Source organism: Pinus tabuliformis, chromosome 8 (genome assembly GCF_031772625.1).
Source record: "Pinus tabuliformis cultivar Carrire ecotype Pingquan chromosome 8, CPIR1, whole genome shotgun sequence".
Lineage (NCBI taxonomy): Eukaryota > Viridiplantae > Streptophyta > Pinopsida > Pinales > Pinaceae > Pinus > Pinus tabuliformis.
In genome coordinates, this window is record NC_142294.1 from 154,159,302 (window position 1) to 154,174,837 (window position 15,536).

Sequence of the window (15,536 nt, forward strand, 5' to 3'; positions counted from 1 at the left end):
GAGAATTCTCTCGAATAACCAACCTCCCCCTCCACATAGGGAGGTTGAGGAAGAAAGAGAGGAAAGCAACCTTAAAGTAAATCCACCTTTTCCTGAGAGATTATCCCAACCACTCTAGCCTACCCCAGAAGAAATTAAACTTCTGGGAGAATTGAAAAATCTATGTGTAAAGACCCCCGTTCTCCAGGCAATAAAAGATGTTCTGTTAGGCCCCTATACTACTAGTGTAACCCCTTATTGTTATTAGTATAACCCACTTCTTATATTGATGTACCCATGTAGTGCCCATATTGTTACTATTGTGCCCCATAGAAGCCCACTATTGTTATTATTGTGCCCTTACATTATTATTGTTATGTCGGCTCTGATTATGTTATAACCCCTTAGACTCCTATATATAGAAAGGATGTCTTTTCATTTGTATCATCGAAGAATTGTTCATTTATGTAATGTAAAGGAGGTTGCCCCCTCGAAGAGGCTGAATTATAAGGTGTTCATCTATCTTTTCTATCTTTTCTTGAGCTGGTTTCATAACATTTGGTATCAGAGCTCTGGATTCTAGGGTTTCGCTGCTCCAAACAGGTCATCGTGGCATTGTCACTATAACATTTTTTCTGTGACGTTTCAAAAGTCACAAAAAAAACCCATTTGAGAATAAATCGCACTGAACCTTGGTTCCGAATTTCAGAGCTTTTCGCGTGATATTTGTGGAGATATGATCTGAGGAAGTTGGTCTTTTTGCAGACTCCTGAATTACATTCAAAACAGGTGACCTGGGGAAAATTGTCATAACTGTCTCTCTGAGCATCGGATTGAAATTTCGTAAGAAGGTACAGAAAGAGGAAAGACTATAGTTTTCTTGTATATATTTTTTAGAGTCAAAGGTCAAAAAATTGACACGTGGCACTTCATACAAGTTCGCTCTTCTGGAAAGGTCTATAATCAGGTCATCTTGGGAGATTGTGCATAACTCTTTTTTGGAGAATCCAATTTGGATCAGACTGGTGGCATTGGAAATAGGACACAGAGGGCTACTACAAGTAGCAATTTCCAAACTTAAATATCCACAAGTACAGAGTTACAGTCGTTTCAAGATCGAGGTCCTAAAATTAAGAAAAAGCAAGATGAGGAAGTTTGATGGCAAGGATCCGGTAAATTGGATACTTCAGATGGAGCAATATTTTGATCTACATGGTGTACAACTGTTACAAAAGGTAGGTATTGCATCTTAATATTTAGAACCAGATCAATTTTTATGGTATAAAGGGCTTTGTTCTCATAAAAAACTTGTTATGTGGTCAATTTTCACGGAGGAAATGATAGCACATTATGAGGATACAAAGAGAAACACCTTCTTTAGAGCAACACCACAACAATTGGAAAGAGTAAAAGGGCTTTGTGAGATAATGGAAAGCAAAATTATGGAAACCAGGAAGCATACCCCTCACAACTATAAAGATGGAAGTGTTGTTTCTCCCAGCCTTCCACAACCTACAAGGGTTACACCACAACAATTGGAAGAAAAAAGAGAAAAAGGGCTTTGTTACAATTGTGATAGCAAATGCACTAAAGGTCATAGGTGTGCTAAGAAGAAATTATTTTACATAGAATATGAAGAGGAGGAAGAAAAGGATCAAGAAACATCAAAAGAAGAGGATATACGCCAGGACACCACCCCAGAGAAAGAAGAAATGAATCAGACCATATCTTGTAAAGCATTGGCAAGAATTACCACTCCTCAAACTCTCAAGATAGAAGGAAATATCAAGAAGAAAAAGGTGCAAGAAGTGAAAGATCACATCGGGAAAGAAGAAATGAATCCAACCATATCTTGTAATTCATTGTTCGAAATTACCACTCCTCAAACTATCAAGATAGAAGGACGTATCAAGAAGAAAAATGTTCAAGAAGTGAAAGATCACATCGAGCATCAGGAAATGAATCCGACCGTATCTTGTAAAGGATTGGAAGAAATTACCACTCCTCAAACTCTAGAGATAGAAGGACATATCAAGAAGAAAAAGGTTCAAGCAGTGAAAGATCACATTGAGCATCAACAACAAGTTCTCCAACTTTTAAAGGATAATGCCACTTCGGTGCAAAATCAAACGAAACAACGAGTAGATCAACATCGTAGTGAAAAATGTTTTGATGTAGGTGATTGGGTATTTTTACTGCTACATCTCAAGCAAGCTATTTATGAGAAGGAAATGTTGGCAATACTACATGCACTTAAAAAATGGCGACCTTACCGAATGGGAAGACTCTTCAAGGATGAGGATGTGGAAGCATTGCTTTGTGCTATTTATATTATCCAACCAGATTGGATAAACGAAGCAAGGGATGAATGGAAGAAGGAAGAAGAAGTATGGTCACTTATTAAAAAGTTGCAAAAGATCCCAATTCAAACAATATTGCCAGAAATTGAAGAGGAAGGAAAAATCATATTGGAACCTGGAGCAGTCACAGAAACAAGAAGCCGACAGCTACGAAATCGATCAATTTCAGAGTATCTCATCAAGTGGAAGAACTTACCCACTGAATATTCCACATGGGAGGACAAGAATTTTATACAGAAGCATCAAGAACTACTCAATCATTGAGGACAATGCTTTTTGAAGGAGAGGGGCATGTTAGGCCCCTATACTACTAGTGTAACCCCTTATTGTTATTAGTATAACCCACTTATTATATTGATGTACCCATGTAGTGCCCATATTGTTACTATTGTGCCCCATAGAAGCCCACTATTGTTATTATTGTGCCCTTACATTATTATTGTTATGTCGGCTCTGATTATGTTATAACCCCTTAGACTCCTATATATAGAAAGGACGTCTTTTCATTTGTATCATTGAAGAATTGTTCATTTATGTAATGTAAAGGAGGTTGCCCCCTCGAAGAGGCTGAATTATAAGGCGTTCATCTATCTTTTCTATCTTTTCTTGAGCTGGTTTCATAACATGTTCCCATTTAAAATAAGTTGATTAAGGATAAATGCTTCAAGCATCCAGGAAGAAGAAAAAGGGATGCCCCTAACATTAATGGAATTGGGTAGTTTCTTGACTTAATGCTGGGGTAGGTAATATGTCTAAAAAATTTGGACCCTAGAAGCCCTGAAGTAGATGTGCAAATCAATGGCACCATCATCCCACACACTCTGATTGATCTTGGGGCTGCCATTAATGTGATGACCAAGGACATCATGCTCAAGCTCAAGCTCCAAGGGTAATTGAGAAAGACCACAACAATTATGAAACTTGTAGACCGTTGCTCAAGCAAAAGCTCCAAGGGTCATTGAGAAAGACCACAACAATTTTGAAACTTGCAGACCGTTGCACAATCGCCCTTGACGTAATTGTGGAGGATGTGATGGTCTCCATTGGATCCTAGGAGTAAACTGTAGATTTTCTAGTTCTCTAGCCTAAGGCTAAACTTACTGGTTATCCTCGCATCCTTGGGAGGCTATGGTTGGCCATAGTTGATGCTTACATTAGCTGTAGAGCTGGGAATATGACCGTCAAGAACGAGCATATGTCCAAATAGTTAGTCCTATGCTCTCCTCCTTAACGTTCTCTAAAGCATGATTTACCTTTATGGTTGGAGGAGGAGGAAGAAGATGAGGTTTATTCTGCCCAAATTTATTCTTTCGAAGCAACCATAAGAGGAGGACAACAAGATGAGGATGACTTAACTGAGCACCTACTCCAAAGTCCAACTTCTGGTTCATTACCATTAGAAGAAGAAGGGAAACCCAGAAAAATAATCCAATTGACTTGTGCTTGGCCGATTCCAACCCACTCTGTGTCAAAACGATAGAATTTGTCCTAGAGAAAACCTTGAAAATTAATCCATCTCTTTCTTCTCTCGAAGAGGAAAAGCTATGTGACATGTTGAGAGAAAAACCTAGAAGCCTTTGCTTGGAGTTACAAGGAAATGAAGGGAGTACACCCTTCAGTGTGTACTCACCACATATACATCAAAGAAGGTTGCAAGCCAGTCTGCTAACCACAAAGGAGGATGAATCTAGGTCTTAAAGATATAGTCAAAGAAGAACTGCAAAAACTTCTAGATGTAGGATTCATTTACCCTATCTCCGACAGTAAGTGGGTCTCTTCTTTAGTGCTAGTTCCCAAGAAAAATGGTAAGTGGATGATTTGTGTTGATTACAGGGAGTTGAACAAAGCCATAAATAAGGATCAATTTTCCCTACCGTTCATCAACCAAGTGCTAGACGGCCTGGCAGGGAAAAAGTTTTTTTCTTTCCTAGATGGATTCAGTGGGTACAACCAAATCCAAATCTTTCCAAAAGACTAGGATAAGACCAAATTCACCTATCCTTGGGGTAATTTTACCTATAGGGTCCTTCCTTTTGGCCTATGCAATGCTCCTGCCAATTTCCAGAGAGCAGTCTTGAGTATTTTCGCTGAATTAGTACATGATGCAGTGGAAATGGATGATTTTACACCTTATGGCTTTGATTTTCAAGAAGCCTTGACTAACCTATGCAAAGTATTGCACAAATGCATTGAAATGAACTTGTCTCTTAGTACGTAAAAATGTGAATTCTTAATGATTGAAGGGATCATGCTAGGTCATTCAATATCTCAGCAAGGACTACAGGTGGACTCGAACAAAATAAAAATCATCCAAAGGGTACCACCTCCACAAAAGCAGAGAGATGTCAGGAGTTTCTTGGGGTTAGCTAGATACTACTGAAGGTTCATAAAGGACTTCAGCAAGTTGGCTTCTCTTTTATTTGGGTTGCTGGAGAAAGATTCTGAGTTTATATGGTCAAAAAGCTATCAAGAGGCCTTAGACATTCTAAAGGGTAAGTTAAGCACTGCAACAATTCTCTGAGGCCCAAACTGGGCCCTCCCTTTTCATATTCATGTTGATTCCTCACACAAAGCCATAGGAGTAGCCTTAGGTTAGGTAGAGGAGAAACTGCCCTATGCCATATATTTTATCAGTAAGAACTTTTTAAAGGTTGAGCTAAACTATATAGTGACCAAAAATGAACTCCTAGTTATTATGAATTCATTAAACAAATTTATGCATTACATTGAAGGCTATCAAACATTTGTGCATACTAACCATGCTGCAATCAAATATTTAATGAACAAACCAAATGTGAATGCTCGAATTATAAGGTGGTTTATTTTATTATAGCAGTTTGATCTAACCATTGTTGATAAGCTTGGTAAAGAAAATTTTGTTGCATACATTTTACCTAGGGTGAATCTGCCTACAAGTGAAGAAGGAATGGTGGATGACCAGTTACCAGATGAGCATTTGTTTGCTATTTCAGTTCCCTCTACATTGTTTGCTGATATAGCAAACTATTTGGTATCAACACAGTTCCCACCAAACTTACCCTCCAAATAAAAGAGCAAGATAGTCAGGAAAAGCGCCCCCTTCACCTGGATTGGAAGAAATATTTTCAAACTTGGCCCAGATCAAATCTTGAGAAGGTGTGTAAGGGAAGAGGTAGTTTTTGACATCCTTCTGACCTGTCTTGATGGGCCTTGTCGAGGTCACTTTGTAGCAAAGAGGACAACATTCAAAGTGTTACAAGCAAACTATTATTGGCCCACTCTTCATCAAGATGTGAAAAAGTACACTAATCAGTGCGATAGGTGCTAGAGGATGGGAGAGCCTACTCCAAGAGATGAAATTCCCCTACAGCCTCAAGTGACTTTCGAGCCATTTGAAAAGTGGGGCATGGACTTCATTGGGCCTATCAACCCTCCTTCAAAGAAAAAACAATACATTGTTGTGTGCATCGATTATTTGACTAAGTGGGCTAAAACCAAGGCAATTAAGGCAGCAACAGAAGAGAATGTGGCTGATTTCCCAAGGGAGAATGTATTCTACAAATTTGGGTACCCTAGAGAGCTAGTCACAGACCAAGGCAACCAGTTTACCTCCAACATGATAGAAGAACTGCTCAGCCATCACAAAATCAATCATAGGACCTCCATTCCCTAACATCCACAAGTTAATGGGAAAGTGGAGGTGACCAACAGGGCACTGGAGGGCATCTTAACCAAGGTAGTGAGCAGCAACAGGAAGGATTGGGCAGAGAGACTAATTGAGGCCACCTGGGCCTATAATACCACATGGAAGACCACCACTAGATTTACACCCTTTGAGCTAGTCTATGGGAAAAAGGCTTTGTTGTCCATTGAGTTTGAATATAACACATTGAGGATGGTAGCCCAACTAGATTTGGATCTTAGTCATGCACAAAAAGAAAGATTGTTCCAATTGAATGGCTTGGATGAATTTAGAATGCAGGCCCTCCTACATACAAAGATAGTTTAGCTTTAGAGGAAGATCTGGTATGATAAACATATTAAAGATAAGAAATTTCAAGAGAGCGAATGGGCATTGTTATATGATTCTAGGTATAAAGACTTCAAGGGCAAGCTAAGGACAAGATGGCTCACACCTTATGTGGTAGAGAGATTCTATGATAATGGTTCAGTGCAAATTAGAACTATAGATGAAGAAGCCATTCCATTGCTTGTCAATGGACACCGATTGAAAATGTACAAGAGGCCTTTATCAAAGCAATAGTTCATTGACAATATCAATAAAATAGTGATGATGGTAGAGCGAGTTCCAGTTCCTCCCTCATCAGGTCACTGAAAGAGAAGAAAAAGAATAAGGACTTGGGTGAAAACCTCCAGGTGGTGCCTGAGTCCCATCTTTGGCTTGAAAACCTCATGAGGTGACCCAATGATGTAAAAAAAGAGAAAAGAATAAGAAGATCCCTAGGTGAAAACCTTCCTTGAGGCAGCTAGGGAAAACATCTATGGTGAAAGCCTCAGCCTAGGTGTTTTTCAAAAAAAAAAAGAGAGAAAAAGATATAATTGTTATTTGCAGGTGGGCGAGAATGATAGCCAAAGAGTAAAAAGAGGATCCAAAGGGAAACATGCCTCACACATATCCATCTCCTCGACTCCTTACCATGCATCCCTCCATAATTTCTATCATTTTTCCACTCTGTTGCTTCAATTTATGTGAAGATTTTGTTTTCTACAGGATCCCCTGTATTCTTACAAGATCCCTTGAAAACCTACAAGATGATCCTGTAGGAATTACAGTGGCCCAGAAAACCTACAGGAAGCAATCCGAGGGCACATGGTAGGTTTTTTAGGTCCCTAAAATTCATCCTAGAAATGATCTAACACCTTACCTCATCAATTATCATCATCCCTTCACTCACCATTCAAAACAAAAAGAGATCAGTTTCTGCTAGTTATAAAAAAAAAGAAAAAAAAGAAAAAAGAAGAAGAAGAGAGTAAGAGCATTACCTGAATGTCCCTTGCTCCACATACACTCTCACTCCCTTTGTCCATTCATTACAACATCCTCACACCTCCAGCCAACAACATGATTAAAGAATTCTGAGGGAGAAACACCTATAAGACATCTTGTAGGAAATCCTATAGCACCCTATCCCATAGAATGTCAATCTTCAGCTACAGGTCTTCACTAGGATGATATAGGAGCTCCACAGTAGCAACAACATCAGATCTTCAATCAGATACCTGCAAAAGCCAAGAAACCATCAATAGACAACAAGAGGAGGAAGAAGAATGACCATGCAACAAATAAACGATGCAACACCTCTGATCTTCGACAACTGCAGCATGGCATCGAAACCACAAGTAAGTATCCCGCTCACTCACTCATATGCATCATTTAATAAAAAGTTGTAAGGGTTATGAGATAGTTGGTTTATAAGTGAAAAGGTGGCTAGTTAACTTGGCCACCTTCGTTCAGTAATCACATGCAAAATCGGGTGTCCTCTCACACGTGGCTGCAATCAACTCAAAGATAGAGGAGGAGTAGGACAAGAAGTGGTTAACTATGGACCTACGAGGTGGGAGCTAATAACGAGGAGTGGGAAATGATGAGGTGGTAGTGGGGACCAATGGTCCAAAAATGGTAATGTACCTCTGATGCTAGTACACCACCTCACCCCAAAACACCATAAAGGGAAATAAAACATCATTTGCATGCTTTCATGCATTTCAGCTCCTCGAAAATCCCTCACTCAAGTTTCTCTCATAACTCTGGCCACCCACCGGAAGCAAGGATCCATTGTTCTTCAAGATAATTTCTACAGGAACATACACAGGAATTCCTACAGGAAGAGTCTACAGGATACAGTCTACATGATTCTACAGAATACACAGAGGTAGTCTACAGGATAGGCAAAGAAGAGTTCAAGAGGGGATATCATGGGAATTGTCCACTGCCACCATGCTAAAGAGGTAGGCTATAAAAATCCATCCCCATTTACAAGCAAATGAACTAGAAATGCTTTAAAATCTAGTGAATTTAGCAACTGTGGGAGGTGAATTACATACCCAGTAAACTTTGTTTTCCTCTTGAATTTAAAAAATTTGTGTCAACCCTCTCATTTTCTCCTAAATCATCACAAGAAAGATGATAGGAGGGTTTAATAGGAGAGAACCCACAAACACTGTGAGGATACAACAGCACCCCCAAGTGCTTGAAATCTTTACAAGACACAACTAGATGGGGTTTGTCGAAAAATTCACAGCATATGATGATAAGGTGGCTCAAGGATTTGCTCATTGCCTCACTCCACACAGCGAAATCCATGCCACTATTTTAGTTAGACGCCTCACTATAGATCTCACCCCAGAGCTCATCAGTAGGGTCATCACACTTCTGCTAGGAATTCCATGGAGAAAAGAGGACAAAGGAGACAGTCAGGTGGAAAAAAGGAAATTCTTTTTAGAAGGTGAAGAACCCACAGAGGACAAAAATGGAGTAAGAAGGGACATTCTTCCATACCCATGGAGTGAGATAGGCTACCAACTCATCAAATATATCTCATGTGAGGGTAGATATAGTGTTGTTTATGGCTACCATTTTAGGATCCTTGAAGAATTAAGATTTGGGGTAGAAAGACCAGTTCGTCAAAGACTCAACATACCCTATTTCTTGATGCAATCACTCATAGACTCCAACAAAAAAGTAAAGGAAGGGAATTCCCAACAATTGGCTCACCATGGGTTGATCAGGATCCTCATTGAGAATGCCCTCCAAAACCTCAGAATCCCTATAACATGGTCAGTCTTCAGAGACTTGCCAGTAGAGGATGACATCAAAACCCTCACTTATGATGTTAGTCCCTCTGTTAGTGAGGAGGAGGCAAAACAAGAAGAAGAAGATACAGAGCTAGATAGGGATGATATGGATGAAGAAGAAACTGATACAAAGGAACATGATGAAGCAAAAGAAGAAGAGGGAGAAGAGAAGGAGGATGATGATGGAACAGAGGAGGAAACTAAGGAAGAAACTGATGGAGATGAGGAAGAACAACAAGAGGAAGAAGATAAGAAAAATAGAGAGGAAGAAGGCATTGAAACAAAAAGGGAAGAACACAAAGAGGAGTCACCTAGGGTGTCTCCAGAGGCTACTGAGAGGGAGGCAGCAACTGCCCTCACTGCTCTCAGCACCCCAGTCAAGCAAAAAGGGAAAAGAAGGAGGCAAGCCCCACTATATTTCAGAATAAGAAAGAGCACAAGAATCAAACAAGGGAAGCCACAAATAAAAAAAAAAATTCCTATTGATATTGAAGATTCCCCTACACTGAGAGACAAAATGCCTTCCCCTAAGTCACTAATCCTCTATGTAAGGAGGCCTAGTACCAGATCAGCTTCCTTAAAGGGTAAGGACATCCTATAGGATCCACAACAAAACCTACAGGAAGCAAAAATAGTCTTACAGGATACTCTGCAAAAACTACAGGAAGCAAAAAAACTGGAAGGGAAGGTAGGGGAGCAGCAAGAAACAAAAGATGATGATGTTGAAAAAAAGGAACTAAGTCCCCATCCTAACCTAGATTCTTACTACTGGTTTATTGAAGGAGGTAGGGTGATACCTCAAAAAATTTCCATCCCATTGATTTCCGAACTTGAGAAGGAGAGGGCAAGAACCCACCAATGGATGCAAATCGCCAAGTCAAAAGGGGTGGAAGACATTGGGCACATGGAAGAGAAGCTCAAATAAATGGGCAAAGAGCTAAGTGGCTTAAGGGATAGAGAAGCAATAATGAGAGATCAACTTGAGAGGGAAAATGCATGGCTGAGGGAATAACTGCAGGAAATGGAGAACCAACTAGCATGTATGTCCAGCCTCTCCTTAGAGGCCATCCAGTGTAGGATGCCAGCTAAATCCTATGCTATTTACCTCAAAGAACAATGGTTGTAGTTTTATATTAAAACACTAGCACAAAGGGGAACCATGCCATTTCAGGACTACAGGCAGTTTATTGATCTTTGTGATCAAAGTACACTAGAGGATAGGGCCAAAATGGCTGAGTTTTACTTGCACAACATGGCCCTCATGGACATGAATGTTTGGGACCATAATGCCAAGCTAGGAGATCTACAATTAATGGCTTTGGCATCATGGATGAACCATGAGGAGTCAAGGGTTGTCGAGATGAAAATAATATTTGCCAGACATCAAAATGAACCTCTTTTCATCATAGCTGAACAATCAAATCCCATGGCCCTAATCATCACCCATAATTTGATTGAAAATGATCCTCAGTTGGCACTTAGATATGTTGCTGCCCAAGATCAAGCAATTTCACATTTTGAGGATATGTTTAGGCTGCTAGGAGATGATAGTATACATACCTACCTAAGGAGATGGAACACACTGCCACATAGCTTGAAGATTAGGGAATATCACTCCCCTTAAAGGTTGAGAGAGGCACTCAATAGGACACTTATGTATAATCAATCAATGAAAAGGTTGAAGGTCAATTGGATAGGCCTAAAACTCAGTCCACGACTACTCATAGGGATTCTAGAATGAAGGAAAGAAGAAGAGGAAAAGAGGCAATGATAAGAAGTAGAAAAGAAATCAGGCTTCTATGAACAAGAATAATAGACCACAGTGGAGGCATGGGATGTCAGAGAGGCTACCAGAGCCATGAAGGACATGGACATTGACTAAGTTTCTCAGAGGGTGAGAAAAAATTTTAGTAGGGGGTTGATGATGAGCCTAATCATTGGTTAATTATATGGGCCTTAATTCACCTCCTAGCCTAGTCAAACCAACTATTCTCACAACTTATTGCACACTTTTGATTATATTTTGTTTATGAGATGATTTAGAGTTGGATATTTTGCTTTGTGGTATAATGTGCATTTAATGCAAGATTAAAGGATAAAAGCAAGGAATTTTGGTAAAGAACTTGGTGAAAACTCAAATGGGACAAGGGAGAGGAATTATAGGAGGTAAATCCTCCTCATTTACTACCCCTCCATTTGAATATTCCTCTATCAGCTCGAAGTGCAAACAACCAAATCATGAGGACTAGAAGGCATCCGAGCAAGTGAAAGACAAAGCACCAATTTATCTTCAGTTTGAGAGCCGAGCCTCACTAATTTTAAGGAATTCATTGGAGAATTCAGATGTATAAGTAGAGAGGCCTAGAACCTTAGTAGGATTCAGGTTTTTTGATTGTAAAACTCTACTCTATTCTCGAGCTGCAAGACTTGTGACAGATTTTGATGTAATCAATTGTTTTGATAATAAAAATGAGTTTTGTTTTGAGCTAGCACTGAGTTAGCTCAGAGGACTGAAGTTGTTGGGTTAGGGCCCAACCCTAGCAGCCAAGGCTCCTCTTTATTGTACATGTATTCTAGCATAGATTCATAGTTCAATTGCTCATTTGCTTAAATAGATGCATTTCCATTACAACATTGTAGAGTAGATTGGTTGTATGTTAGTTTTCTTCCATTTGTGCATTCTTTCAATTAACACGTGAGAAAGGAGAAAAATATCACCATAAGGTTTTCAGCAGGTGTCTCGGCCTCACCTCCTCCCTCTGGGACCATGACTTGAGGAAGAGACCCTTCATCAACCCTAGAAACATAGATTTATAGTTCTTTCATGAGCTTTGGAGTTTGTTGTCTTGATTCAGTACTTGGTTCATTTCATTGTCATCTTTTTCCATTACTCTATTTTTGCAATAAGATCTCACTCATGTTCTCATTTACTTCAGCAGTTTCTTCATGCATAATATGGGCAATTGATTCATTCTTTTCTAGTTTATGAAGATGTATCTTGTTGCATAGTTCTTGAAAGACAAACATGTTTTAAGCACTACGGGCACCTCAGGAGGAGGTTTAGACTTCATCACCAACATCCATCTTCCACCTCATCTACCTTAACCATCTCTTGTTCCACCATCACCCTCACTAGCTTTTTTGTCCTTTTTCATTGAAATTACCCTAGACACATTGAGTGAATCTAGCCATCTCTTCTCTTGGATATTGATTCCTGAGTGTTCCTAGACGTTCTAACACCCTCTCCCACTCATCACACACCTTTTCTAAGTTTCTCAAGACCTCCAACACCTCACAGTTAGCTCTCGGTTATATCTTGTAGGCTTCCTGTAATTCCTACACGATCATCCTGTAGGTTTCTAGTACATCCTGTAGATTTTCCTAAAATGACTTGTTTTGAGGCCAAATTTATGGGGAACCTCTAGGAAGTCACAAAAAGCCTCCTAGGACCCTTCCATACAATCCAATCACTCCATAAACCTTATAGCCATCCTCAACCACCCTCCATCCACCTGTCACATCCACAAGAACAATTAAATTGCACGCTTGATTTTACCGAAAAAAACCAAAAAAGTGAAAATAGATTTAGTTTAGTTTTCTTGCTCACACATTAGTATGGTTTTATGCTATTTAATTCTGAAACTTATATAACAACATTAAGTTACTGTTGATTTAGCAATTCTGCTTAGCATAGATGTTTAAATGGTTAATTAGGATATGGTGTGATTTAGCATTACATGTTGTTTTCCTCATTACTGTAGTAGAATAGCTCTCTTAGAATAGATTTGATCTTCTTCCATCAAAGAATCAAGCTTCTTCTAACTCTATATAAGTCTAGCTTGGAACCTGTGAGGTCTGTCGCCAGATGAACAGTGACAACAGGTAAGACCTTCACTTTTACTTGTGCATATAGCACTGTCACCTCCAAGTTTGTACGAACCCCAGGTTGATAAGTAAATATGGTAGCCCAAGAGTTGCAACATCCTTGCTGCAATACTGGCACTCATCAAAACCTAAAATTGATTGCAATATTTTCTCCATGGTAGGAAAAGGAAAATTATCCTTTTGACAAGCTTTGTTTAAGTTCCTAAAATCAATATAAATCCTAATGTCTCCATTGAATCTTTTTCTTGACAGGAACCATATTTGATACCCATTTTGAGTGTCTACTGAGAAATATTATCTTTTCTTTCCAAAGTTTGTTCAACTCAGATTTGATTTTACTTTCAAGGTTTGGATGAATCTTTCTGAGATTCTTTTGAACTAGTTTCTCATTAGAGGTCATCAATGTAGTATGTTGAATTACAGAGGTATCATAGGTCTTGAGATCTGAATAATCTGAGACAAAGACACCTTTATATGTTTTCAACAAATTAACGAATGATATCCTTTCTTCGGATGATAAATCAAGACCTAGGTTGACATTTTGAGGTTTTTTAGTTGTACCTAGTTTTACCACTTCAAATCTCAAAGTAGAACTCCGAGTCTTGGAGTTGGTAATCTTCTTAAATTTGTCATTCAAATCATAGAGATCTTCCATTTTAACTACGGACTTTGCAATTGGGTTTCGATCCTGTTTATGATTGATTTGTAAGTCATGTTCATGTTCATCTATGATTTGTTCCTCATAAGATCCTTTTGGTGTAAGGAAATCGATTATATCAGTATCATTATTAAACACTCTCCAATTTGTTACATTATCAGGAATGGATGGTTTGAAAACAAACTCTATGGAAAATATATCTAGACTAAATTCCTCTGAAGGTATAAGCCTAGATGCTACATTGGAAAGTAAGTCAACCCTTGCATTTTGTAATATGGGGACTGAAGAAATGTTAAAGAAGTGAAGTGAGAAGTAATATTCTGGGAAAGGGATTGATAATGTTTGAGAAGACTAGACACACAATGGATTGTGTTTCTTACCTGTTTAATAAATATTTCAGAGTCTCCATATACTTGCAAATACTTGACATGGAGGCCAATGGCTTTGTACAACCCTTGAATCAATGCTTCATATTCTGCAGTACTGTTAGTGCATTAAAATTCAAGCCTGCGGGATAACATGGTTTTCTCTCCTTACGGGCTGATTAAGATACATCCCACACCTGCACCATCCTCAGACTTGGAACCATCAAAATAAATAGTCTAGAATAGTGAATTATCTACAATTTTATCAACTACATTTACACAGTTGGAAAAATCTCTCTGTGAAATTTTTTCTATATGAGATACTACAACATTATCTGGAAATGGAGATCTTTGAGCATTAAAGGATCCCAAGAATGATTCAGTTGAGTAATTTCCAATAATGTTATTGGTGAAAGCTACTGGCTCATTTCTTCCCTCAAGATCAATGACTGTGTATTTCATGAATTTCTCACGGTCTACTATGATCTGGTTAGGTTTACCATTGTGTGGCAACCACATGTGAGACCAATTAGTTACAAAGTATCTGTGTAACTTTTCATACCAATCCCTACTTAGAATTAAACCATAAAATTTAGGGATATTAGCTAATATAATACCGATTATGTGCGAAACTTTTGGATTACTGGAAAGCCTGATTGAAACTGATGCTATTTCTCCAAGAACCTCTACTTTTGTTCTGTCGAGTTGAACTTTGTGTACAACAAATTTTTGAGGTGTAATATTCAATTTGGTGCACATTGTCCTTAGCATCATGTTTGAAGAGGCCCCTAAATCAACAAGGAAATTATGGACGTTTCTGTTGAAAATCTCATAAGTAAGAAGAAATGGAGGTGTATGAGAAATATATCTATCACCTATCAGAACTATATCTGTGGGATTTACTTTGTTTGAAGATGAAGGAGGTTTTCCAATATCATAAGCATCTTGAGTGACTATAGCGGATGGTAAAGGAGCTACAGGAACTGATTTTAACTCTCTGAGTAATATTTTATGTTGTTGTTTGAGTTTAGTTAGTTCAGGCAACGAAATATTTTCTCTCGTCTTTTTCGTATCTTCGACTACGTTATATTCTATTGTATCCAAGATTACTAACATTTTGGAAGCAGTTGGAGGATCTAGTGGAATAGAATCGGTTTCAGTAGTCTTAGATTTCTTACTTAATGTCTTCTCCTCGATAGGAGTAGCAAATTTTTATTTTTGAATTGGTGTAGATGTATCGGGAGAGTTTTTACTTCTTGTAGTTATTGGCATAACTTGTTCTTCCTCTTCAGTTGGAAGAATGAAGTCCCACATTCCATTTAACTCAACTTCTTCTTTAGTTTTTTCTTCTTCTTCAGTTGGCGAGTCTTCTTCCAGTTCTTGATTAGATTCAACATTTGAAATAGTATTTGGTGGCTGAGATGTGGAAGAATGATTTCTTTTAAATGAGTGAAAAGGTTTCTTGGGAGCATATGATTCTGCAACTTGTTTCTT